Source organism: Bubalus kerabau, chromosome 13 (assembly GCF_029407905.1).
Source record: "Bubalus kerabau isolate K-KA32 ecotype Philippines breed swamp buffalo chromosome 13, PCC_UOA_SB_1v2, whole genome shotgun sequence".
NCBI classification, from domain to species: Eukaryota; Metazoa; Chordata; class Mammalia; order Artiodactyla; family Bovidae; genus Bubalus; species Bubalus kerabau.
Window position 1 is genome coordinate 81864274 of NC_073636.1, and position 24893 is coordinate 81889166.

At 47.9% G+C, this 24893-nt stretch overlaps 2 non-coding genes across 2 annotated transcripts; both read left to right on the plus strand.

The window, feature by feature from the left end:
- Window positions 1-20881: 20881 nt before the first annotated feature.
- LOC129626284 (small nucleolar RNA U2-19) lies at window positions 20882-20961 on the plus strand. Its single transcript, XR_008701896.1, has one exon. It is a non-coding gene; the product is annotated as a small nucleolar RNA U2-19 (small nucleolar RNA).
- A 146-nt stretch (window positions 20962-21107) lies between these two features.
- LOC129626283 (small nucleolar RNA U2-30) lies at window positions 21108-21179 on the plus strand. The gene has a single exon (XR_008701895.1). It is a non-coding gene; the product is annotated as a small nucleolar RNA U2-30 (small nucleolar RNA).
- Window positions 21180-24893: the final 3714 nt, after the last annotated feature.

A 24893-nucleotide genomic window follows, 5' to 3' on the forward strand; every position in this document is an offset into this window, starting at 1 on the left:
CTGCACCGGCAGGCGGGTTCTTTACGACTAAGCACCACCTGAGCTTTGGTAGGACGGTAAACGGGTACAGCCATAGAAAACAGTATGGAGGCTGATCAAAAAATTAAAACCAAGAGCTACCTCACCAGCTAGCAGTCCCACTTCTGGGTGTATATCCAAAGGGAACGAAATCAGTTCCTCAAAAAAGAAATCTGCCCTCCCATGCACACTCCTGCATCCCTTAACACGGCTAAGATAGGGAAACAAGCCAAAGGTCCCTCGGCAGGTGAACGGATAAAGAAAACGTGGTGTACAGGGACAGCGGATTATTATTCAGCCTTCAAAAAGAAGGAGATCTTGCCATTTGTGGCAACATGGATGGGCCTAGAGAATATTACGCTAAGAGAAATAAACCAGAAAGAGAAACACTACAGGATCTCACTTATGTGGGCTGAGCTTTTTTTTTAATTTTTAAAGCAACATCTTAATGTAGCATGACTACAATGTGCAAAAGAAGACAAAAAAGTGATTTTAAAAAATCATTCCAATGAAGTAGCCACGGTAACTGTCCTACTCAGGAAACTGGGGGAATTTCTCAGGGTGTAACTCAGCAGTTGCCCCCAGTTAGCTAAAGTCCCCCGGGACCTGGTCAAGCAAGACTTCTGACAGTGGTAATTTGACTCATCACTGATCAGTGACCATAACTGATTAATGCCTACCTTCTCACTGATATAAAAATGAAGAGCTAGCATTTACCATAGCAGGCACCACATTTCAAATGTTGTGCTAAGCATTCTACATACATTATTTCGTGTAATCCCAACAAAGAACCCTCGGAGGTAAGCACGATTGCCACCCCATTTTACAGAGGAAGAAACTGAGAACAGAGAGGGAAAGTAAGTTGCTCAAGACGGACCTGCTAAGAAGTGGGATCGCTGGGATTCAGCCAGCAGACTGGCTCCAACATCTGTGTCCTTGGATGTTCTCTTGCAGCAGCCAGCAGACTGCAGCCCACAGAAAAAATCCTCCACTCACCTGTTCTTTTTCTTTTTTAAATAAAGTTTTATTGGAACACAGCCACAATCATGTGTGTCCTTACTGTGTGGCTGCTCTCATGATAAAACAGCCGAGTTCAGGAGTTCTGTCGGAGACGTCTGTGGAGCCTCTTCATTCCACAGGGCTGCCCATACCCTTCAAGTCAGAGTGACATGGTTATAACGCAATTTTTTCTTGGCACTGACTCCCCCCCCCAAAAACCAAAAAGATGTGCTATCTGTTCTTTTACGAAAAACCCCTGCCAGCCCCTGCTGCCCTGTCCCTAGACAGCTGACCAGTGAGGGCTGGACCAGAGCCTTCTGGCTTCACCGTCGTGCCCCCAGGTTCTAGGACACCCCATCTCGCCTCACACAGCACACTTGCTCGAGACAATATTCGTGAAAAGAGCCAGTGAGTGCATGAACCCTCACTGACACATCAACATGTCATGTGTACAGATGCCCACCTGGTAGCCAGACAGAAAGCAAAGAAACGCCCCCACACTCCACTCAACACAGTGGGCCGGAGATTCAAACCTGAGCTGTGACATGGGAAAGCCACACGCCTGCTTCTGGCATGAGGCTTGGCAAATAGCAGGCCCTTTAGAGTGGACGGTTTATACGCTTGTTGATGGGGCTTTGTGTGATAACATGCCGTAACTGGCTTCCGCCCTCGCCTAAGGTCTTTCTTTCATTTTTGGCTGAAGACGGTACTTAAGGTGATGGCTTGGGCATTACTTTGACAATGAAGGTCCATCTAGACGAGACTATGGTTTTTCCAGTAGTCATCTATGGATATGAGAGATGGACTATAAAGAAAGCTGAGCCCTGAAGAATTGATGCCTTTGAACTATGGTGTGGAGAAGACTCTTGAGAGTCCCTTGGACTGCAAGGAGATCCAACCAGTCCATCCTAAAGGAGATCAGTCCTGGGTGTTCATTGGAAGGACTGATGTTGAAGCTGAAACTCCAATACTTTGGCCACCTGATGCGAAGAGCTGACTCATTTGAAAAGACCCTGATGCCGGGAAAGATTGAGGGCAGGGGGAGAAGGGGATGCAGAGGATGAGATGGTTGGATGGCATCACTGACTCTATGGACACGAGTTTGAGTAAACTCCAGAAGTTGGTGATGGACAGGGAGGCCTGGCATGCTGCAGTCCATGGGATCGCAAAGAGTTGGACACGACTGAGCGACTGAACTGAACTGGGCCATTTCAGGGAATGACTCAGTTTTCCTGGTTAGGTCCCAGATATTCAGGAGGAATGGTAGGGGTGGTTTAGTTGCTAAGTCATGTCTGAATCTTGCAACAGCCCCATGGATTGTAGCCGGCCAGGCTCCTCTGTCCATGGAATTTTCCAGGCAAGAATACTAGAGTGGGTTCATTTCCTTTTTCATCAGGCAGTAAGCATGCTATTAAACTTCTGTTTGTTTAAAAAAAAAAAAAGAAGCTGATGGTTTGGTCACCACAGTGGTCACTGGGCCCAGGTTCTGAGTCCGAGCAGGATGCGTCTCTGGGCTTCCTGGACCAGCCAGAGGCCTAGGCGCTGCAGGCTGAGAAACAGAAGCGACACTTTACCACCAACGCAAACGTGCCAGCAGAGATAGTTGAAAGACGAGCTGGTGCCTCACTAGCTCCCTAGGTTATCCGAGCCCCTGGGTCTGTTTCCCAGACTCCAGAACTAAGCTCCTCCCATGCTAAGGGAAGTGGGAGGAGTCTGGGAACACACAAAGAATCCAGAGCGTAAAAGCAAGCGGCGCCCCGGCCCCTCCGCCGGCCACGTCTCCTGACTGATTCTTGTCCTTGGTCCCTGCGGCCCTGTGGACCGCTCCCCGCCTCGGCCCCCGGAAACCAGGCCTGGCCCAGCCGCTAGGCCGGGGCTCCTGCGCCCTCCAGCGCTTTCCGCCCTCCGGCCAAGCCCCCCGCGTCGGCCTCTGCACGGCGGTAACCGCCTTCCCCTCCGGGCCCTCCGGGAGGGACGAGCCCACCTGCCCTGCAGTCACCGCTGGACAGCCCTTCTGCCCTCGAGGGGACCGACGCTGCCCGCCCGGCCGCCTGACCCCGCCGCCCGCTCAGCCCCGGGCCCTCACCCTGTGAGAGCCCGGAGGCCGAATCCACACAGCCAACCACATGGTGGGCCTCTCGGTGCCCCCGCACTGATCCGTCCCTGCGTCCAGGGGGAGAGGGTCGTGTCCAGGGAGGGATGAAGAAGCAGGGACCCAGGCGCTAAGCAGCGCCTCGGGGATCAGCAGGCCCGTGAGGGAGACCCAGGCCTGGGCTCAGGTCCCGGAAGGCTGTGATGTTTTGCAGAAACCTCAGCTCCCTTCTGCTTCTCCGCATTCTTCTACCTTGACCTTTCATTTCTACCCGATCTGCAGGTACTAGACTGAGGGATAATACACCCTGGTGGCTCCGTGGTAAAGAATCAGACTGCCAATGCAGGAGACTTTTCCTGGGTCAGGAAGATTCCCTGGAGATGGAAATGGAAACCCACTCCACTTTCTTGCCTGGGAAATGCCACGACAGAGGAGCCTGGTGGGCTACAGTCTATGGGGGTCTCAAAAGAGTTGGACACGACTGAGTAACTAAGCAACAGCAATAACATACCAGTAATATAACATAGCAACATATAGTGAACAGCTGACCCTTGAACAGCCCAGGGCTTCCGGGCACTGGCTGTCTGTGTTCGAGGTTCTAGACATTTGTGGCTTCAAGCGACCAAGGACCACAGCATCCTGTCATATTCACTGTCGAAAAAGAATCTGTGTGTAAGTGGACCCACGCAGCTCAAATCTGTGTTGTTCAAGGGTCAACAGTATATTGTATTAATGATAGTATGTGATCTCTAACATAGTTTATATAATGTACACAAATACGTAACCATTATTGAGCACTTACTTTGTATAGAGTGCTTGACAGAAATTACCTTCCCTTAGCCTTTACTATTGCCCTAAAATAAGCATTCTCAACAGGGTGACATCACTCCCAACTGGGGAAACCGTCAGCTCTTGAGGGGTGAGCAGTCGTAGGCTGTTACAGTGCTTTGTGGTCCTCCGCAAAGTACAAAAACAGATGTGCCCTGGGTCTGCGGCATTAAAGTTTCAACACTTTAATGGAGAGGGGATGGGGAGGGGCGCGTCTAAAAACGCTGCTCAAAGAGGCAGCTCTTTTTTCACGGTTGAGTCACACTGCCCTAAAAGGAAGGTCCTCCTGAACGTGGTGCCGGCTCAGAGAGGTGAGTTAACCTGCCCATAGGCACATGGCTTCTGCTCTGTGCAGCAGGAATGCAAGCCCAAGTCTACTCACAGAAGCCAGGGCCTAAGTGACGTCTGAACGCTGTCTCCAAACACTAAGTTCCAGGTGGCACCAGGAAGGTGCTGCGAATCCTGCTACTCAGTGAAGTGTGGTCCTTGAACCGGCTGTAGTAGGGGGCTTGTTTAAAATGCAGGAACGCAGATTCCCAGGCCCTGCCCCAGACCTGCCTGCTGAGCTCACCCAGAGGACAGCCTGCACGTCCAAAAGCCAAGGGAGACGGGGTTCCCGCACGCCAGGTGAGCGGCCCCCACGCATCTCGAACAGCAGAGAGAGGAAGACATCCACGTGTTGTTCCCACAGGCTCGGTCCCCAGCCCCGATCGGGAGCTCCCTTGTCAGACTAATTATATTTAAGGGTGTTCTCCGACTTGCTGTATTCCCCAGAAAAGAAAGAAAAATGAAGTTCTCTTTCAGGTTTGCAGGGTGGATAATGTCAAATATTTACAGAGAAAACATCATTCTAGAGGCACACCATTCTCTTCCCTTTGATTAGGGGGCTGTCAATCACGCCCCGGGGAGAGGGCCTGTCTGCTCGTCTCGGGAGAAGCCACCTGTCATCGCGGCTGAATTCTTCGTGCCTGTTGAGTGGGGGGGCGCGGGGAGAGGGTTCTGAACACGGGTCGTGGAGGCTGGGGGCTCCAGCGCTGTAAAGACCCATCTTTGTGGGATGGGGTGGCTTGAGCCTGGCAGTCCAGTGAAGCGGCTGACGGCAGGCGGGAGACAGGCCTTCATCACACAGGAAACCGGCACGCTCACAGACCAGGCATTTTCAAACCCAAGCATACATCTGACCACCTGCAGAGCTCGATAAAACATAGACGGCTGCCTGCCTGGGCTCAGAAATCTGGGGAGGGGGCCTGAGAAGGTACATGTCTTCCAAACTCCCACGTGATGCTTCTGTCCTAAGGACCACACTTGGAGAAGCACAGCCAAAAAAAAAAAAAACCATACATAAAACAAATAAAGGGCTTCCCTGGTGGCTCCGTGGTAACAAATTCACCTGCCAGCACAGGAGACACGGGTTCAATCCCTGGTCCTGGAAGACCCCACGCGCCGCAGGGCAACTAAGCCCTGAGCTGCAACCACGGAGCCCGTGCTCTGGACCCCGGGAGCCACCAGGAACGCCGCTGCCTGAGAAGCCTGCACACCGCGGCCGGAGAGCAGCCTAGGTCACCGCAATGTGGCGAAGACGCAGCACGGCCACAGGCAAATAATAATTTTTTTTAAGGCATGTTATTTTTTTTTAAACAAGTTCAAGTGTAGCAGGGTCCACTTCCAGGTAAAATCTGTGGCTGAGGCTCCTCTTGGGCAGTGGGGCTCCTCGTGGGCCCACTGCAGCTCCTCGTGGGCAGTGGGGCTGAGGACTTCAGTGCTTCGCCGGTTGTTGGCTAGAGGCTTCAGTCAGTTCATTGCCACGGGGGACTCTCTTTACCTGGTCCACATGCGGTAGCTACTCCATCACGGGAAGCAAGCAAAGAGGACATGGCAAGGAGACAGAAGCCAGACTGCTTGTGTCCTAATCACCAATGTCGTACCCCCTCATTCTTGCCTCACTCTATCCTTCAGAAGCAAGCCATCCGTTCCAGCCAAGCTCACAGGGAAGGGATCACACAAGGTCATGAACACCACGGGTGGCTATCAGTGGGGTCATCTCAGAGGCTGCCTGCCGCCCTCTCCCAGGCCGAGGGGTGGGCAGGTGTGCAGGCCTTCGGCTTTTTCTCTCATCCAGGAGAGACAACTCACTTCTGACCCCTGGGGCCCCAGGCCCCTTCAAGCCCAGTCCTTCAGCTGGAGGCTAGTCAGCTCTCCTGTACCATTTCAGAAGAGTCGTTTTTGTTTCCTGCATCATCAAATTATAAAGGACAGGGCTTCCCCGGTGGCTCAGTGGCTAAGAACCTGTCTGCCGATGCAAGAGACACAGGTTCAATCCCTGGGCCAGGAAGATCCAACTTGCCTTGGAGCAACTAAGCCCGTGTGCCACTACTGAGCCGGTGAACCACAACTCCTGAACGTGAGCGCCCCAGAGCCCGCGCTCCACAGCAGGAGATGCCCCGCGATGAGAAGCCTCGCATCACACAGCACGAGCAAGACCCAGCACAAAGATAAAATACATTCGTATAAATGAGTTTTTAAAAAGGCAGACCCAACCTTTACAAAGGGATCAAACATATTTTTTTTTAATTCTAATGGATAAAGAGTAGGAAATGATTTTTCCATCATTTGGAAAAAAATAATGAATTCTAAACCTAGAGCCCAACTATGTTTTAAAGATTTTTTTTGGTGTGGGCCATTTTTAAAGTCTTTACTGAATTTGTTACAATATAGCTTCTGCTTTATGTTTTGGTTGGCCGTTTTGTTTTGTTTTTTTTTATTTGGCTGAGCGACATGTGAGATCTTACTCCCTGACCAGGGATGGAACCTGTGCCCCCTACATTGGAAGGCGAAGTCTTGACCACTGGACCAGCAAGGAGGTCCCTGAACCCAACTAAATCATCAACCCAACAATCGTAAAACAAATGCCTACCTTCCAAATGGATGCATGATGGATGCGTACATGGATTTGGATCTTTAAGGGACGTGCCCATCGGTCTTAACCCCCTTCATCTGCCTAACAACTTTAATAGCAAGGTCATGATAACATCAAGTTTCCTATTTCGGTTACATTTCTGGGCTTTTATCTACTTGAAGCAGGGGGCCACAGCGGATGTGTGTGTACACATCCTAGTTTGTCCACATTTATTGACTTTCTGAGGTATTCTGAAATTAACCAGGGCTGCTAAGGGACGTTAGTAAATATTTGGTCATAAAGTATCTTCAGAGAACCGTTTTCTGAGCTAACCACACCCAATAAAGTCCTCTGGCATCAAAGACAGCTCTGTCTGGCTGTCAGACAATGAGATCGTTTTATTGAAAAGACTCATGATGTAGTGAACAAAAGCTTAGGAAATAAACTCTAATCCCCAAAGGAACACTCGATACAGCTCTACTCACACTAAAATATTCAATTTATGGCTTATATTGAATCCTAGGCCTATAATTTACTGCCCTAACTACAAAGGAGTTTTTTTTTTAATACAAACCAATTTCAATATATTTTACTATTTTCCTTGCCTCTGTTAAAGCAGAAATAACAAATTTTGCTGAAAGATTAGAAGACAAATGCAACAGACATTTCCAGGGATGCATCGTCCAATCACCTGGTTTTCATCGGATTCTGAGTACCCAGGATTGCGTTGGATCCCTGGAGACTCAAGGGCATTTTTATTTTTCACTGGCTTCCCAGGTAGTTCTGATAAACACACCAAGGTCAATAGTTCTTAGGAAAACAACAATGTGTTGAAATATTTTAGGAAATATTTTAGGGCACCTACTGTGTGCAAGAATCATTCCAGATGCTGGGGACACAACAGTTACCAAACTAGACAAAAAAGGACTCTTTTAGGAGCTGTCTTTTGAGATCAGAGAGAGAAAGCAAATAGACATTTAAATATAAACACTATAGAGACTGCTCAGAAGTCAGGAAATTCCTCATTAAGTAAGAAGGTGCTTTTTTGGCAAAGATCTAAATAAAGTGGTGGGAGGGAGCTATTCACAGGTCTGCTAAGTCACTTCAGTCGTATCCGACTCTGTGCGACTCCATAGACGGCAGCCCACCAGGCTCCCCCGTCCCTGGGATTGTCCAGGCAAGAACACTGGAGTGGGTTGCCATTTCCTTCTCCTTCACAGGTCTAGAGGGAGAGTAATCATGATGGGTCCGGAGCAGAGGACTTGTCCAGCTTACATTTTTTAAAGCATCCTTCTGGCTGCTGTAGACCGAACTGACTCTAGGAAAGTGAGGGATAAGGAGCATTTAGGCAGATCCAACTGCAGCCAAGCTAGTGAGAGAGGGTGGGGGACCGAGGCTCCGAGAAGACCTGGGGGTTTGGGTTACAGGTCACAGTTAGAACAACGGGAATTGCTCTCAGATTAGATTTGGGATGTGATGTGGAGACGGGTTCTGAGGGTGTTTTGAGGAGGACGTGTCTGAGGAGAGCCTTAGTAACAAGGATCATGACATGGCCATTTTCTGAACCGAGAAGACAGAGGGAAAATTATGTTTGCAGGATGAAGAGGAGGAGTTCCACTTCTCACACGCCGCATCTGGGAGGCCGTATTGATTATCTATTGTTGCATAACGAGTTTTCCCCAAACTTAGCATCTTAAAATGACAAGTATTTATTACCCCACAGTTTCTGTGAGTCGGGAATTCAGGAGCAGCTCAGTGGGGGAGTTCTGGCTCAGGGTCTCTCACGAGGTGGCCGTCGGGATGTCAGTCAGGGCTGCTGTTGTTTGAAAGCTTGACGAGGGCTGAGTGAGCCAGTTTCAAGATGGCGCACTCAACATGGCTATTGGCAAGAGGTTCCGATTTCTTAGTGACCGTTGCAGGAGTCCTCACTTCCTCGCCACACAGGACTTTTCCTGGGACTTGTCAAGTGTTCACCCATCATGGCATCTGGCTGCCCCCAGAATGAACAACTCAAAAGACTAAGGCACAAGTCACAATGCCTTTTGTGACCTAGCCTTGAAAATCATACACTGTCATACACCGTTTGACAGTGAAGTTATCAATTCAACTCACACTCAAGGAGACAGAAATCAAACTTCATTCCTGGAGGACATTGTATCAAAGATTTCATGAGCATTTTTCTTAAACCTTCATAAATGCCTGTTAGATATTCAAGTAGAGCTATCACACATGCAGCTGGTTATACAAATCTGGAGCTCAGTAGAGGGGTCTTAAGTGGAGATATAGTCTGGGAATTGATAGTACAGGGTTATTATAATTATTATTATATTCTTATATTATAGCAGTTGTGAGCACAAGCTTTGGTGTTAGATCTGAGTTCAAATTCCAAACCATGCACTCACTGGCTATTCGACCTTGACTGCCATATGCAAACCTCTTGCCATCTCACTCTCCTCTTTATAAAATGGGAATAAGAATACCCACCCAGTCTTCTCCCCAGGGAGCTTTGGTCCATAATGAATTTTGGTCCATAATGAATTTCACGTTCAAAAACATGAAAGTGAGGTAGGGGGGTTTCCCTACAAAATACAAATTGTGGCCGCAGGGTAAAGAGGAAGGAAACTAGGCAAAACCAAAAGATGCCCCTCCAGACGCCTCAAATAGAGCGATGCCAACCCTTTAAAAGACGCTTACATGTTGGGATGTAAAACCCTTCTTTGTCCTAAGCAATGGCCAAGAGAGCCTTTGAAGTGATCGGTCCGAGTGGATTTTTAAAGTTTTGAACAAGGAAAGACTGAGTTTCAGGGAAGCAGGGAGGAGAAAGGCAGCGTGCTCAGGATCCAGAGAGAGAGCTGCCCTACACCCCCTACACCCCACAGGAAGCAGCAGACGTCTGTGGGGAAGCTTTGGGATGGCGCGAGCTCAGAGAATGAGGGCTTCCAGGCGTTTCTACCCAGATATCAAGGGGCAAGGAGTTCTCCAGCTGCCATCCAAGCTGCCATATTAGTACTGATCATGATTTTCACACTGTTTCCACCACCACTCCTAACAGAGATTGGGAAAATTCACGACGGTAGTCAGATCCAGTGGGTGGGAACAGGGCAAGAAAAGTCAGGATGATAACTGACTCCAAGAAAACAAAGAAACCGGGACTTCCCTTGGTGGTCCAGTGGTTAGGAATCTACTTCCAATGCAAGGGGCGCAGTTTCAATCCCTGGTTGGGGATGTAAGACCCTGCATACCTCTGCTGCTACTGCTGCTAAGTCGCTTCAGTCGTGTCCAACTCTCTGCGACCCCATAGATAGCAGCCCACCAGGCTCCCCCATCCCTGGGATTCTCCAGGCAAGAACACTGGAGTGGGTTGCCATTTCCTTCTCCAATGCATGAAAGTAAAAAGTGAAAGTGAAGTTGCTCAGTCATGTCCATGGACTGCAGCCTACCAGGCCCCTCTGTCCATGGGATTTTCCAGGCAAGAGTACTGGAGTGGGTTGCCATTGCCTTCTCCAGGTGCATACCTCTAGGCATAGCCAAAAAGAAAACCAAGAAACTAGTGGGATAAGAGAAGCATGAATCCCAGTTTTAGAAAAGTTTAGTAAGATCACTAAATTTGTATGCAGAGGTATTCTGAATCATTTTTATAATGATTTTATGAATGCCTTGGTACATTTTAATGACATGTTTCAGATTTATAAAAAGGTGTTGGAAAGTAATAATGCAAACACCTTTGTTTCTACCATCCAGCTTTTAAAAAAAAAAAAAAAGCTTTCTATAATTAACAAACCATATAGCATGACAGGAGTCTTTAAACTCTGGCCATGATAAACATAAAAAATGAAAACAAGTTCTTAAAAAATGAAACAAACAGTAGACAGAGTAATAGAAGAAAATTTAAGAATAAAATTACAGTGGCAGCATCCTACGTGCTGACAGTGGACTGTGTCTTTTTAAGTAGCTGTTTTTCTTTAATGAATAAATAATTACATCCATTTTTTTATAATAGACCCCTGTGAATGTCTTGTCTCTCTGATCATATTTCCCTCCTTCTCCCCTAAGAAAACCACGATCCTGAGTTTCATTTCTTCCTTTGATGTTTTATATTTTTATATGTTTTACATATAAACATCCTGTGTTACATACAGCTTTCCGCACTTTTTTAAACTTCATACCGAAGGTGTCAATCTGTACTTATCCTGCACCTTGCTTCCCCACCCTCCGTCACTCTGACATGCAGTCTCCGGTTCGCGCAGCCCTTGCTCCTTCCTTCCAGGGACGCATGGCTCCCCATCTCAGAGCACAGTCCACTCATTCCGTCTCAGTGTTGACCCTTGCGCTGTCTCCAATGTTTGGAAACACAGACGTTTTTGCAGTCAATGCCTCATCCACACGTGTGCTTTCCTAGGTATCCACCCCGGAGTGAAATCACTGAGTCTGGGAGTGTGTCCGTGAAAATTCCCTTTGTTCCCATCCCAACTAATTCTTGCTAATAAAAATTAAAATTTTTGACAGTTTTTTTTTCAGACCTGGAACCAAAATCTCATCAAATTGCTTAGCAGGAAGTCTTCACCCCCGCCTGCCCCAGCCTCACTCACTCCTCTCCTGCGTCGTGAGCATGTGGCTCTTTCTAGAAAACCCCAGCGCCCGCGTCTATGCTCAGTCTTCCTCCTCCGTGGTTCCTCTGCCCTGTCGGACCTTCTTGGCCTGTGGTCTGGTGGGAGAAAAACCTCAGCAATTGAAGACATATTTTCTTGTCCACAGGGAGCCCACACTTGAGACCAGTTTTGTCCAAGAAAATGTGTGAAACACACACATACTGTAAAACCTCTAGATGCCCTGGGACTTCGCTGGCGGCCCAGTTGTTAAGGCTCTGCCTTCCTGTGCATGGGAAACAGTTTGATCCCTGGTGGGAGAACTAAGATCCTGCACGCTAGGAGGCCAAAAATAAACAGGTTTTTTTTTTTTAATAAAATAAAAAATTTCCAGTAGCCCTATTTCAAACAACAAGAAGAACCAGGTGAAAATGAGTTTTAATAACATATTTATTGTAGGATTATTACTTAATAATACAGTGTAAATACATATGTGCTAAATCACTTCAGTCATGTCCAATTCTTTGTGACCCCATGGACTATAGCCTGCCAGGCTCCTCTGTCTGTGAGATTCTCCAGGCAACAATACTGGAGTGGGTTGCCATGCCCTCCTCCAGGGGATCTTCCCAACCCAGGGATCGAACCTGCATCTCTTAAATCTCCTACATTGGCCGGCAGATTCCTTACCATGAGCTCCAACTAGGAAACCCCATACAGTACATGTAACTTTATTATTAAAGTAATAACATAAAAATAATGTATTATTGTCATTTCAACCCATAATACATTTAAAAAATGTCAAATATGTTTTTCAGATTTTTTAAAAATAAATCTTCAAAATCTGGTGCACATTTTACACTTCCAGCGTGTCTCAATTGAGCAGAGTCACATTTCAGATGCTCAATGGCCACACGTGACTGGTGACCACAGGAGGACACAGAGCCACCCAGACTCTGTCTCTCAAAGTGCGGGCCTGGGATCCTGTGCTGCTGCTGCTGCTGAGTCACGTCAGTCATGTCCGACTCTGTGCGACCCTATGGACAGCAGCCCACCAGGCTCTTCTGTCCATTGGAGTCTCTAGGCAAGAATACTGGAGTGGGTTGCCATTTCCTTCTCCATGGAATCCTATAGGAAAGTCTGACTCTCAGGCCACCCCCTGGAGCTGCTGAATTTTCATCTGTGTTTTCACAAGATTCAATTCAGTTCAGTTCAGTTCAGTCGCTCAGTCGTGTCTGACTCTTTGCAACCCCATAAACCACAGCACACCAGGCCTCCCTGTCCATCACCAACTCCCGGAGTCCAAACTCATGTCCACTAATGCCATCCAACCATCTCATCCTCTGTTGTCCCCTTCTCCCCCTGCCCTCAATCTTTCCCAGCATCAGGGTCTTTTCAAATGAGTCAGCTCTTCGCATCAGGTGGCCAAAAGTATTGGAGTTTCAGCTTCAACATCAGTCCTTCCAATGAATACCCAGGACTGATCTCATTTAGGATGGACTGGTTGGATCTCTTTGCAGTCCAAGGGACTCTTAAGAGTCTTCTCCAACACCACAGTTCAAAAGCATCAATTCTTCGATGCTCAGCTTTCTTTATAGTCCAACTCTCACATCCATACATGACTACTGGAAAAACCATAGCCTTGACTAGATGGACCTTTGTTGACTCTGCTTTTTAATATGCTGTCTAAGTTGATCATAACTTTCCTTCCAAGGAGTAAGTGTCTTTTAATTTCATGGCTGCAGTCACCATCTGCAGTGATTTTGGAGCCCAGAAAAATAAAGTCAGCCACTGTTTCCACTGTTTCCCCATCTATTTGCCATGAAGTGATGGGACCAGTTGCCATGATCTTAGTTTCCTGAATGTTGAGCTTTAAGCCACTTTTTCACTCTCCTCTTTCACTTTCATCAGAGCCTCTTTAGTTCTTCTTTGCTTTCTGCCATAAGGGTAGTGTCATCTGCATATCTGAGGTTGTTGATATTTCTCCTGGCAATCTTGATTCCAGCTTGTGCTTCCTCCGGCCGAGCATTTCTCATGATGTACTCTGCATAGAAGTTGGACATGACTGAGAGACTTGCACAAGATTAGCGGGTAGTTTGTGTGCGCGCCGAGTCTGAGAAGCCGCTCTGGGATTCCTCAGGGACCTAAAGATCACTAGGATCTTCATGGCGTTCTCGGTTCACTCTCTCATGCACTCATCAAACATTTGTTTTGTCAGGCTCTGTGCCAAGCCCCGGCTGGGTCATGAGGATGAACTGAAGAGCGATCCCCCACAGTTCATGCCTTTATGGAGACTCCTCTTTGTTGAAAATGATAGAAAAACCCAACTCAAACAGGAGGTGGAGGGGATGACAGAGGATGAGACGGTTGGATGGCATCACCAACTCAATGTGCATGGGTTTGAGCAAGCTCAGAGAATTGGCGAAGGACAGGGAGGCCTGGCATGCTGTGGTCCACGGGGTCGCAAAGAGTCGGACACGACTGAGCGACTGAACAACAACAAATTGGTTCCAGCAAAAATGCAAATGACTGGGTTCTGATCACAAACACGGGCTCCGGCATCAGCTGGCTGCTCTCGGGCGAGTCTCCACCTCTCCCTGCTCCTCAGACCTCAAGCTCTGAAAGCGAGCAGAGCGTTGTGCTTGACACCGCTCGTGATCAGCCCAGCACCCGTCGCCATGTATTTTTCAGCCACAGAACCCTGATTCTGTTGCAGGGTTCATTCACCTCCCATAGGGTGCAGGTGACTTGGGGAAATCTGAGATTAACCCCAGGTGTTCAGGGCACAGCACTCCCGGACCATTGTTCCCATGATGTCACACGCTTGTCCCCAAACCAGCGACGGTGGCCAGCGGGACACAAGGTTCCGATTGCCAAACCCTGCGTCCCAGACTCTTGCCTGGATCAGAGGTGGAGTGGATCCTGTCCAATGGAGGGAGCACCTACTGAGCGCCAGGCAGCACGAATCACACACCTTCACCATCAGGTAAAACCATTCACATGCTGCCAACGACAGACCAAGCCCAGGCTACTGACAGGAACAACCTCCGCTCCATAATCTTAAGAGTGAAAAATAAGCAAATTACCGAAAACATACAAGGAGAACGAGGCTGTCTGCATTTTTAAAAACCTTCCACGTCCACATTACGCACGGGAAACCCCATGAAGAATGCTCATCAAAGTGCTGGTGGGGATTATCTCTGAGGAGGGGAGTGAGGTGGGGAGGGCAGAGAACTTAGCAGTGACTGGGATTTTTCTGCATTATTCGAATAGCTTACAAGACTATGCATGTTTGCTTGGGAAATTTTTGCAGAGCACTGGGATTAGATAAACCTTGGTAAAAAGGAAGACCACCATGCAGTGATTCATAATCTGCCTGACAGCTCATCTCACTGGGAAAAAAAAATGTACATTTTGCACACCCGTAAAAAATTGCATTCAGGGGGTTTCAGTGGACAGTGTCCATGAGGCCAGGTGACACCTGGTTTAACAGGCCTGTGATGGAGGGACAGTTTATGGTGGATGAACCTGCCAATAGGTCCTTGCTGCATCTCCCTGGAGATGTGGGGTCTGATTCTACCTGCCTGGAATCTGAGAAGCCTCAGTGATTTCCGTAACCAATAGGAGGCAACGGAAGCGGTGCCTGGGACTTCCAAGGCTGCTCTTATGAAGCCTGGCTTGCAGCTCGGCCCGTGGACCCTGGTTTTGGGGGAATCCAGCCTCCAGTAAGGCCTCCGGCTCCGACGTCGCCTGGAGGCAGAGGCTGCGTGGAGCAGACAGTGTCAGGGCAGGACACCAGACGCGGAGGGAAGCCATTTCACCTCCAGACCACCCACCCTTCAAGGGACCGCGTTCAGCCCCACAAGGAAGACTGCCGGTGAGCCTGGCCCAAATCCTAGCCCTCAAAATCAAGAAGCATCGCGCTGCTTGTGGTGTTATGCCACCACGTTTGGGGGCGTTTGTTACTTGGCAAAAACAGAAAGGAGATGCTCTGCTATGATCTGGGGTGCAAGTGGAGACCCCACCTATCCAGGGGCCCCGGGAAGGGAGCCGTTTTCAGACCTGATATCTTAAGGTACGTCCTAACTTTCCACTGAGAAAAATCTTCCCTCCCTCCCTTCTTTCCTTCCTTCTTCCCCTCCTGTTTCCTTCCCAAACATTAACTGATCACCTACTAAATAAGCATAAAGCCAGACTCTGGGGAAACGAGAGTTTGGTTTAGATCAGATCCCCATTCTTAAGGGACCATTTCAGTCTGAAATGGATAAACATGCAAATAAATAGTGAGAATACATTTCAAAACCATAGTAACCACAATGCTTCTGCTTAGCATTAATTGGCTTTATATGGATAAACCTATTTAATCCCCTAAGATGGTTCTGGGTCCCATTATTATTTCCATCCATCCCATGAGGAGACAGACACACAGACATGAAGAGCCGTGTCCAAAATCACGTGATGAGAAGTCGCAGAGTCCAGAAGTGAACCCAGGCTGCCTGGCTCCAAACCAGCTTTGCTGGGGGGAAGGACAGGCTGCAGGGCCCCCGGGGGGCAGGGAGACCCTGCAGGAGGTGACAGGGACGCTGCTGGTCCAGGTGTTGTTCACTGATTAGGACTGAAGGGGCAGAGGAGGTAGGAACCAGCAGGTGGAGATGCTGGTGGAAGGTTGCTTTGAGGGGTCAGCTGCTGGCTGCATTCCTGCGAGACCCTTCCACATGCCTCATGGAAGCACCTGAGGTTTGGGGTGAGAGAGAGAGGTCAAAGATGGAGTGAGAATTGGTGGGGAAATTGAGAGTTCACTTGGTGAAATACATTGGCAATCCACACATGTCTTCCAGTGATGGTGGCGGTTTAGTCACTCAGTCGTGTCTGACCCTTTGCAGCCCCGTGGACTGTAGCCCACCAGGCTCCTCTGTCCATGGGATTCTCCAGGCAAGAAGACTGGAGTGGGTAGCCTATCCCTTCTCCAAGGGATCTTCCCGACCCAGGAATCGAACTGGGGTCTCCTGAATTGCAGGCGAGCCACCAGGGAAGCCTGCCCCTGCCCCTAACCACGCCTCCACTCACGGGTGCCAGGCCCACTCACGCCTGAGTCACTGGACCGGATAAGATGGCCTCAGTGCTTGTCACGCTGCTCTAACCCCACCCCTCCATTTCCCCAGGGACGTTCAGAGAAGCTGGGAAGCCCACCCAAGTTACACGGCGAATTGCCATGTAGCTGGGACCGGACCCCAGGCCTCTGGGCTTCCAGCTTGCTTGTTGTCACTAATATACTTATAAATGTGGGACTTCCAGCCTCCAGGACTGTGGGAAAATAATGTTTGTTGTCTAAGCCCCTTGATCTATGGTGTTTTTGTTATAGCAGCCTGAACAAGCTAAGACAGTCCCTGCCTTGGCATCCTGGAGAAATAAGCCTCCTCTCTACCTTCAGAATTTCTTGCCAAAAATGAAACAAAATTTTAAAAAATGTTCCTCCTTAAACAGACTCCAGAAATGACTAAATAGAGATTCTTTCTCTTCCTTCATAACAAAATTTATAGATGATATTTCTATGTATATTAGATTAAATCATATGGCCTTTTATTGTGACATTTAAAAATTTCTGTTCTGCCTCATTTCACAAAGGAGTTAAGACAGAAACTTGGACATATTTTATGGAAATAATTATTTAACTCAGACTCTGGTTTGTTAACAGTCAGAGTTTCCATGAGAATTATACTTTTAGGGGAACTCACAGGCTATCTAAAGAGATGCTAGATATATCTGAAGAAAAGAAAAAGAGTAATTTGGAAATCTGCACGCACCCCAATGTTCATAGCAGGGTTATTTACAACTGCCAAGATTGGGAAGCAACCCACATGTCCATCAGCAGATGAATGGATAAAGATATATGTGTACATACAATGGAATACTACTCAGCCATAAAAAAGAGGGAGATTTTTGCCATTTGCAACAATGTAGATGGACCTGGAGGGTATTATACTTAGTAAAATAAGTCCAATGACAAATACTTTATGTGTGCTATCATGTACAAAACATATGGAATCTAAAAAATAAAACAAATGCATGACTATAACAAAACAGAAACAGGCTCACAGATATGGGAACCAACTAGTGGGCGCCAGTGGGAAGAGAGACGGGGTCGGGGAGAGGCGAGGCAGAAGCCAGTGGGAAGAGAGAAGGGGATGGGGAGAGGCGAGGCAGAGGTCGGGGATTAAGAGAGGTGAACAGTACGTATAATAAGCTATGAGAATATATTGTACACCACAGGGAATATGGCTGGTATTTTATAATAACTATAGAGTATAATTTATAAAAATGTCAAATCACTATGCTGTACACCTGAACTAATATAATATTATAAACAAACTGTACATCAATAAAAATTAATTAATACTAATTAAAGAGCTGTGAGACGAGCCAGATAGTAAATGTTTTGCTGGGGGCAGGGGAGGGGGCCTGGGGGTGGAGTTGATGGAGTTAATGCAGGTCCGTGTTGCTGCTGCTCAGCTCTGCTGTTATAACAAAAAGCCACAGACCGCATGTAAACAAAGGAGAATACTGTGTTCTCAGGAAACTTTATTGCATCTACATGAGAAGATGGATGTTAGTGGAACCTACTGTGTAATCATCTTACAATATATGCAAATCAAACCATCACACTGTAGCCCTTAAACTTATACAGTGACATGTCAATTATTTCTCAACAAAACTAGGGAAAAAATTTAATAAACAGTCTAACCTTTGAGCCAATAATCTCATTCTGAAAAATCTAACCAGAAGTAAATCTGAAATATGAAAAAAAAAGTTTAATGGACAAAGACATCCAGAGCAATCTTTTCCGGAAACGATGAACACTCAGAGCAACTGAGAGTGCTGTCTGTGCTCTCCCAGAACTCATGTGTGGCAATCCTGACGCCCAGCGATGATCTGAGAAGGTGGGGTCCTTGGGAGGTGGTCTGTCCCGTGGGTATAGCCTTCCTGAGTGGGAGGGTACATTATCAAGGAAATCCTAGGCCCTTCCACTGTATGGGAACACAGTGGAGAGTGCCCTCACCCCACCACGCTGATTCTAGATCCCAGGCCTCCGACTCCAGAACCACAGGAAATAAAGTTCTGTTGTTTAACGCAGGCTGCAGTGTTTTATTACATCAGCACACAGGAGAGGGCAGGACAAACCGAGAGACTAGCGCTGACATACGCACACCGCTGTGAGGAAACCAGGCTGCTGTTGCTGTTCAGTCGCTAAGTCGTGTCCAACTCTTTGCAACCCCGTGGACTGGAGCCCACCAGGCTCCTCTGTCCATGGGATTCTCCAGGCAAGAACACTGGAGTGGGTGGCCATCTCCTCCTCCAGGCGATCTTCCCAGCCCAGGGATCAAACCCGAATCTCCTGCCTGGCAGGCGGATTCTTGACCACCTTGGGAGCCGTAAAACAGGTAACTGGAGGGAAGCTGCTCTGTAACACAGGGAGCTCAGCTCGGTGCTCCATGATGACCTAGAGCGCTGGGTTGTGGGAGTGGGGAGGAAGTTCAAGAGGCAGGGGACATATGCACACGTATGGCTGATTCACATTGTTGTACAGCAGAAAGCAACACAACACTGTAAAGCAATTATCCTCCAATTAAAAATAAATTAAAAAAAACATAGCCCTTTAAAAAAAAATAATGAAGACAGCCATGGTCACATGTTAGCTGCCTCGAAAATGGGAACGTATGGATGATCTTCCTTTCTGATGGTCTACCGGGGTGGTAGTTGTTTTTAATTTAATTAGGAAACCCTCATCTTTTCTTTGCAGAGCCACCTGGAACAAGCCGAGAACAGCAAAGCCGTGTGGCCCAGTGGTTGGGTGGGGTGGGGGGAGGGGACGCTGGCCTCAGTGCTGTCTGGTGAGACCTCATCAAGGTCTGGTTTCCTTTCCCGTAAAACAGGAACGATATCAAGTTCCTCTCTCAAAGGGGGAGGCCTGAGAATTACATGAGTCAGGGCGTAGAAAAAAATGAAAATATGGAATGACTGTGTTGTACACCTGAAACTGATATTACACTGTAAGTCAGCCATACTGCAATTTAAAAAAAAAAAAAGAAGGAAAATTAACATGCTATTACAAATGCTCAGGAAAGGCGAACTCTCCTCCTGTCTGGTGGAAACGGGAAGCGCACTTCGGGAAATACAGGTGAGTTACTTGCTCTGCGAATCTTGATTTCCTTAACAAGTTCCTTCCAAACTAAAAGAATCACACCTTTAGAATAATGCCTCCTGGAATCTTAATGAAGTTCGCACGTGCTGCGTGCTCAGTCGCCTCAGTCGTGTCAGACTCTTGCGACACCATGGACTGTAGCCCCCCAGGCTCCTCTGTCCAGGGGGTTCTCCAGGCAGGAATGCTGGAGTGGGGTGCCATGCCCTCCTCCAGGGAGTCTTCCCCACCCAGGGATCGAACCCAGGTCTCCTGGGGCGCCTGCCTTGCAGGCCGGGTCTTGACCGCGGAGCTACTGAGGAAGCCAATGAAGTTTTCATAAATATGTCTTTTAGGAAAGCTTTTTTTTTTTTGTCAGTTTAAGCAATTACCCTTTAGTTTTCAATTATATTTTTCTATCTTTCCCTGTCTTTTATGGTGATAGTAAAGGCCAAATGTATTTTTTTTTTAATTCCCTTAACTGGCAAGATCAAAATTTGATATCCACCCCTATGATGACACCAGCTTTTTTCAATCTTATTGATTACTGAGATTCCAAAAATCTGAGCACCCTGCCCCGACCCGACGGGTCTCCTGGGATGGCTGCCGTCAGCTGCTTTTGAGCTGCTAGTCCCGCACCCGGCTGCCTCCTGGTAGAAGGTTCTTCTCCGCAACGGCGGCCTGTCTTTGGGTCCCGTAGGTCCGTCTGCGGCCATCAGCGCGGGGCCGCATTTGGGCGGACGTTTGGGAGCGTATGCTGTGCGCCCTTCCCCTTCCGTGGCCGAGGTGAGGGTCCTCGCTGTGCTTTTCCGAGCGGCTGGCTGGCCTGCCGTACTTGATGCCCCAGCGCTCTCCAGTTGCTAATTAATTCCCTGAAGTTGGCCTAGAAACCCGGCCGCCAGCGCCGCAGCGGGAGACTGCGGCCTTTGTTCCCGGCCAGTTGTTATTCTGGGAGAAGCCTGCCGCCCTGTGGACCGAAGCTGCATTACCCGCGCCTGGAAGCAATTTCCTGGAGCCACCGCTTAAGGAAGAACGGGCTTTCCTGAACGAAACTCAAGTTCTCTCTACGCGGTCCGGGTTCCGAGGGCCCCAGAGCGCTGCAGAGAAAGCAGTCCAGTGGCGCAGAGCCTGCTCTACGGTGTGGGTGCCGTAGGCTCCACTGCTGAGAGGACACCCCTCCCAGGCTCAGTGTTCTCTTCAATACAATGGACCCGCAGGCCCCACACCTGGGAGACTGAGATACAAAACCAAATACAGCCTGCGCTCCTTGGCGTGAATAAGAGGTCAACAATCAGTGATGAAAGTAGCCAAATCTGAGCATCAGAAGACCACCCAGTGTACCTGATGCATGATCTCTGTAGTTCTGAGAAGCAAACGAATAATTTAAAATAAGGGGTGTGAAGGAGTATGTGTGTGTGTGTGTGTGTGTGTGTAGGTGACGATAATTATGGGGCTTATTGGTGGGTAAGTGAGAGTTGGTGGTGGGTGTGCTTGTATGAAAGGCTGATCAGTTCTGAGCAATGATGAAAAGATTTTACTGCGGAACTTTATATAACTATGAAGGTTTCTACACTTGATCTGAGCTCAGAATTAAAAAAAAAAAAAAGAGGTCAACAAACATTCACTGCAGTCAGTTCTTGTAGAGAATGATGTACCCAGAATATATATTACATATAAACAATTTTTCAAATCTTATAACTAATAAAGTACTAGTTCACAACTAGCATGACAGAAGTCTTGGTGCACTGTACCATGAAGAGTTGCTTCAGGGACTATTACTCATTCATTCTCTCTCTCTCTCTCTCTCTATATATATATATATATATGTATAAATATATAAACTAAGATCCTGCGTGCCACAAGGTGCAGCCAAAAAGTTAAAAAAAAAAAATTTGACTTGCGGGATCTTAGTTCCCCCTGGGGGGGTTGAACCCCTGGGCCATCGCAATGAAAGTGTCAAGTCCTAACCACTGGTCCACCAGGGAATTCCCATCAAAATATATTTATCGCCTCCTATTTATCACTGTTCCAAGCATTTGTGACTGAATCATAAAGTTCAATTACTATAATTGAGACCTAAAGTCTGGGGGAAAGTAGCACAGTAAAAATGGGTTTCCCTTCTGAAAAATAAAAGAAAAAATAAGTGTGAGAGCTAGTGACTCACATGACTAAACAATTCCACTTGCTATTACATACACACTCAAAAGAACTGGAAACAGATATTCAAACAGAAACATGTACACAGAAGTTCCTGGCAACACCATTCACAGCAGCGGAAAGGCGGAAACACCCCAGACACCTATCAAAGGATGGAAGATAAGCAGGTGTGCTCTATCCTTTCAATGGGATATTATTCAGGTGTAAACAGGAAGGAAGCACTGATTCCTTCAAAACCTGATGCTGAGACTTCCCTGGTGGTCCAGCGCTCCCAATGCAGGGGGCCCAGGTTCAATCCCTGATCAGGGCACTTGATCCCACATGCTGCCACTAAGACCCTGTGCAGTCAAATAAATAAAATAATTACTTTTTTATAATAAAACTTTTTTTTTAAAAAAAAAAGGTAATGCTGAGTGAAAGAAGCCAGACAAGAAGGTCTCATATCGTATGATTCCACTTGTATGAAGTATCCAGAAGAGGAAAATGCATAGACACATTTGTATAGTTATTACTACTGATTTTCAGCATTTGGGATCACGCTAAATAAGGATGGGGGACTTCCAGGTGGCTCAGTGGTGAAACTCTGCCTGCCAACACAGAAGACACAGGTTCGACCCCTGGGTCAGGAAAATTCCCTGAAGTAGGAAATGGCAACCCACTCCAGTATTCTTGCCTGAAGAATCCCATGGACAGAGGAGCCTGGTGGGCTACAGTCCATGGGGTCACAAAGAGACACGACTGAGTGAACAACAAATAAGGATGGACAATGTGCTTACGGTTCCAAAGCCAAGATCAAGTGTCTCCAGTTTTGAACACGGAACAGAAACCATACAAATGGCATTAACTGAGAAGCGGAAGTGAGAGATGGGATGAGACAGACGGGGGAGCAGCATCTCATTATCGTCATGTTACAAAGAAGGGAGGCAACAAAAACTACGTGTGAGGAAATAAAAACGAGGCATCATCACTACTCAGGGTTCTGAAGGTCCAAGGAGAGCCGCTGTTCTCAGCGGAAGCAGGTGCCGCCCCCACCCATGGCCACAAGGCGGCCATGTCCGAAGTGGAGAACCCGCTATGACATACGGCATGCTATCAGCTACTATCTTTCACTTGAATTTTTACCATTTTCTAATGCCACATGGCCTTCAGTTTCAAAGGCAAATTCAGCTTGGAACGACAGAGCAGCTGCCTGCTTTTCATGGGAAGAAAACGCATCATCTGAAGCCACATAATTCATGTCTCATCCCAACAAAGGAGCGCCCACGTTTCCGTTTACCTGAGGACGGGCGCCCCCTGGTGGCAATGTTTCCCTGGCTGTCCATCCGTGCCGCCCTAAGTGAGATTCTAGAATTTCTGCTTTTGCAGGATTCACACTACTGGAAATTTGGTGTGTACAAGTACACACCCAAATCATGTACCCAAATCACAATGTTGGATTTGCATGATTCAAATTTGCATAAAATAAGACCTAGCCGTGTCTGCTGGGGTCCAGCTAGGAGGATGCTACTCCAGAAAATCTGTAAACTTCTCAAGCCCTGGCGTGGTTTATATTGCAGATGGAAGGAGGCCAATGAGCTGGCTGTGATTTATGATTATTTGTTTTATATTAAGGATCAGCAAAAAGCAATAAAAAGAGTCATTAAAGGATTCCATTTTCCAAATCGCTACACTCGCCTGCTCACCTTCAAATCTAAAGGATGATAGTGAGAGAGAGTTAACAATAGTTCAGCCAAAAGTTCAAGTCTTGCTGTCAATTTCTGACATCGCCTTTCAGCTTCTGGTTGATAAAACCATGGATCTTGTCGTTTTGCAGCTTTGTGCCCCGCGTCTGTCGGTCACATGATGATGGAAACTCCTTAACTAGCTAAGCAGCACCTCTGCAGCCTCTTCAGTCCCTGCCCTGGCAGAAAATTCTCCTAGTCAAGCGGATCCCACCTACTGATGGTGCCTGAAATGAGTCCTGCTGCCTTCAACCTCCAGAAGGTAGCTGGAAGGTAACAGCAGGTGCAAACCCTCTGAGCTCCATGTACAAGTCTCAGATTGGATGACCCTTCTTCCAGGAAGCGCCCCCCCCCCGCCCCGCACCCTCCTCATGGGGCTCAGATGCGCCAAAAAGTCAGGTCTTCCAGGAATTGGGACTCAAGTTAAACACAGCGGCATGAGCCGCCCCACAGAGTCTTAACTCATGCGGAGGCACATAGGTGCGTGCTCAGTCGTATCTGACCCTTTGTGACCCTCTTCAGGACTGTAGCCTGCCAGGCTCCTCTGTCCATGGGAATTTCCAGGCAAGAATCCTGGAGTGGGTCATTTCCTCCTCCAGAAGATCTTCCCTACCCTGGGATTGAACCCGAGTCTCTGCATGGGCAGGAGGATTCTTTACCACTGAGCCACCCGGGAAGACACACTAGGAGGTCGCATCAGTGACTCAGTGACCAAGCGCCGGGATGGCCAGACATCGAGTTCGGAGCTGAGGGTGTGGCATGAACATCAGTCCAAGCAGGCCAATCCTCTGCTCAGAGCCCCCAGTGACTCCCCATCTCGCTCAGAGCAGAAGCCAGATCCTTCCAGAGCCCAGCTGCCGGGCGGGCCCGCCCGCCGCCCGCGCCTCCTCCCTGTCCTGGGGGAACCCAGGGCCTTTGCACAGGCCACACTAGGCCAGATCTACCTCCAGAGGTTGCTGGCGGAGTCACCTGAGAAGGTGGGGTTCGGTGAGAGAGTCATTTCCTAGGCAGGTTGATAGGGAGTCTAGGGGTCCCCAAGGAGAGAGGGTCTGGAATTCTCAAAGAGGAAGAAAGGACAAGCTTTTTTGTCTTTCTCTACATTCCTTAGGATTATATAACAATAATGTATCCTGCCTAAGGACAGTCTTTGGATTCAACCTTTTGTTATCTTAAAATGTTGATTATGGGAGTAGACCTAGTCTTTACAAGGATGCATCTTGCCTGAGGACAGTGTTACATTAAGATGTAAATTATGGGAGTGGGTCTGATGAGGTCTTTGCAACCTCCAGACATTCTTTGGATTATATAACCTCATTGTTAACACTAGCAAGCGGGTACTCTTTCTGCCCCCTTCTGATGCGTATGTCAGAAGCTTTCTCTATCTTCTTTATACTTTAATAAAACTTTATTACACAAAAGCTCT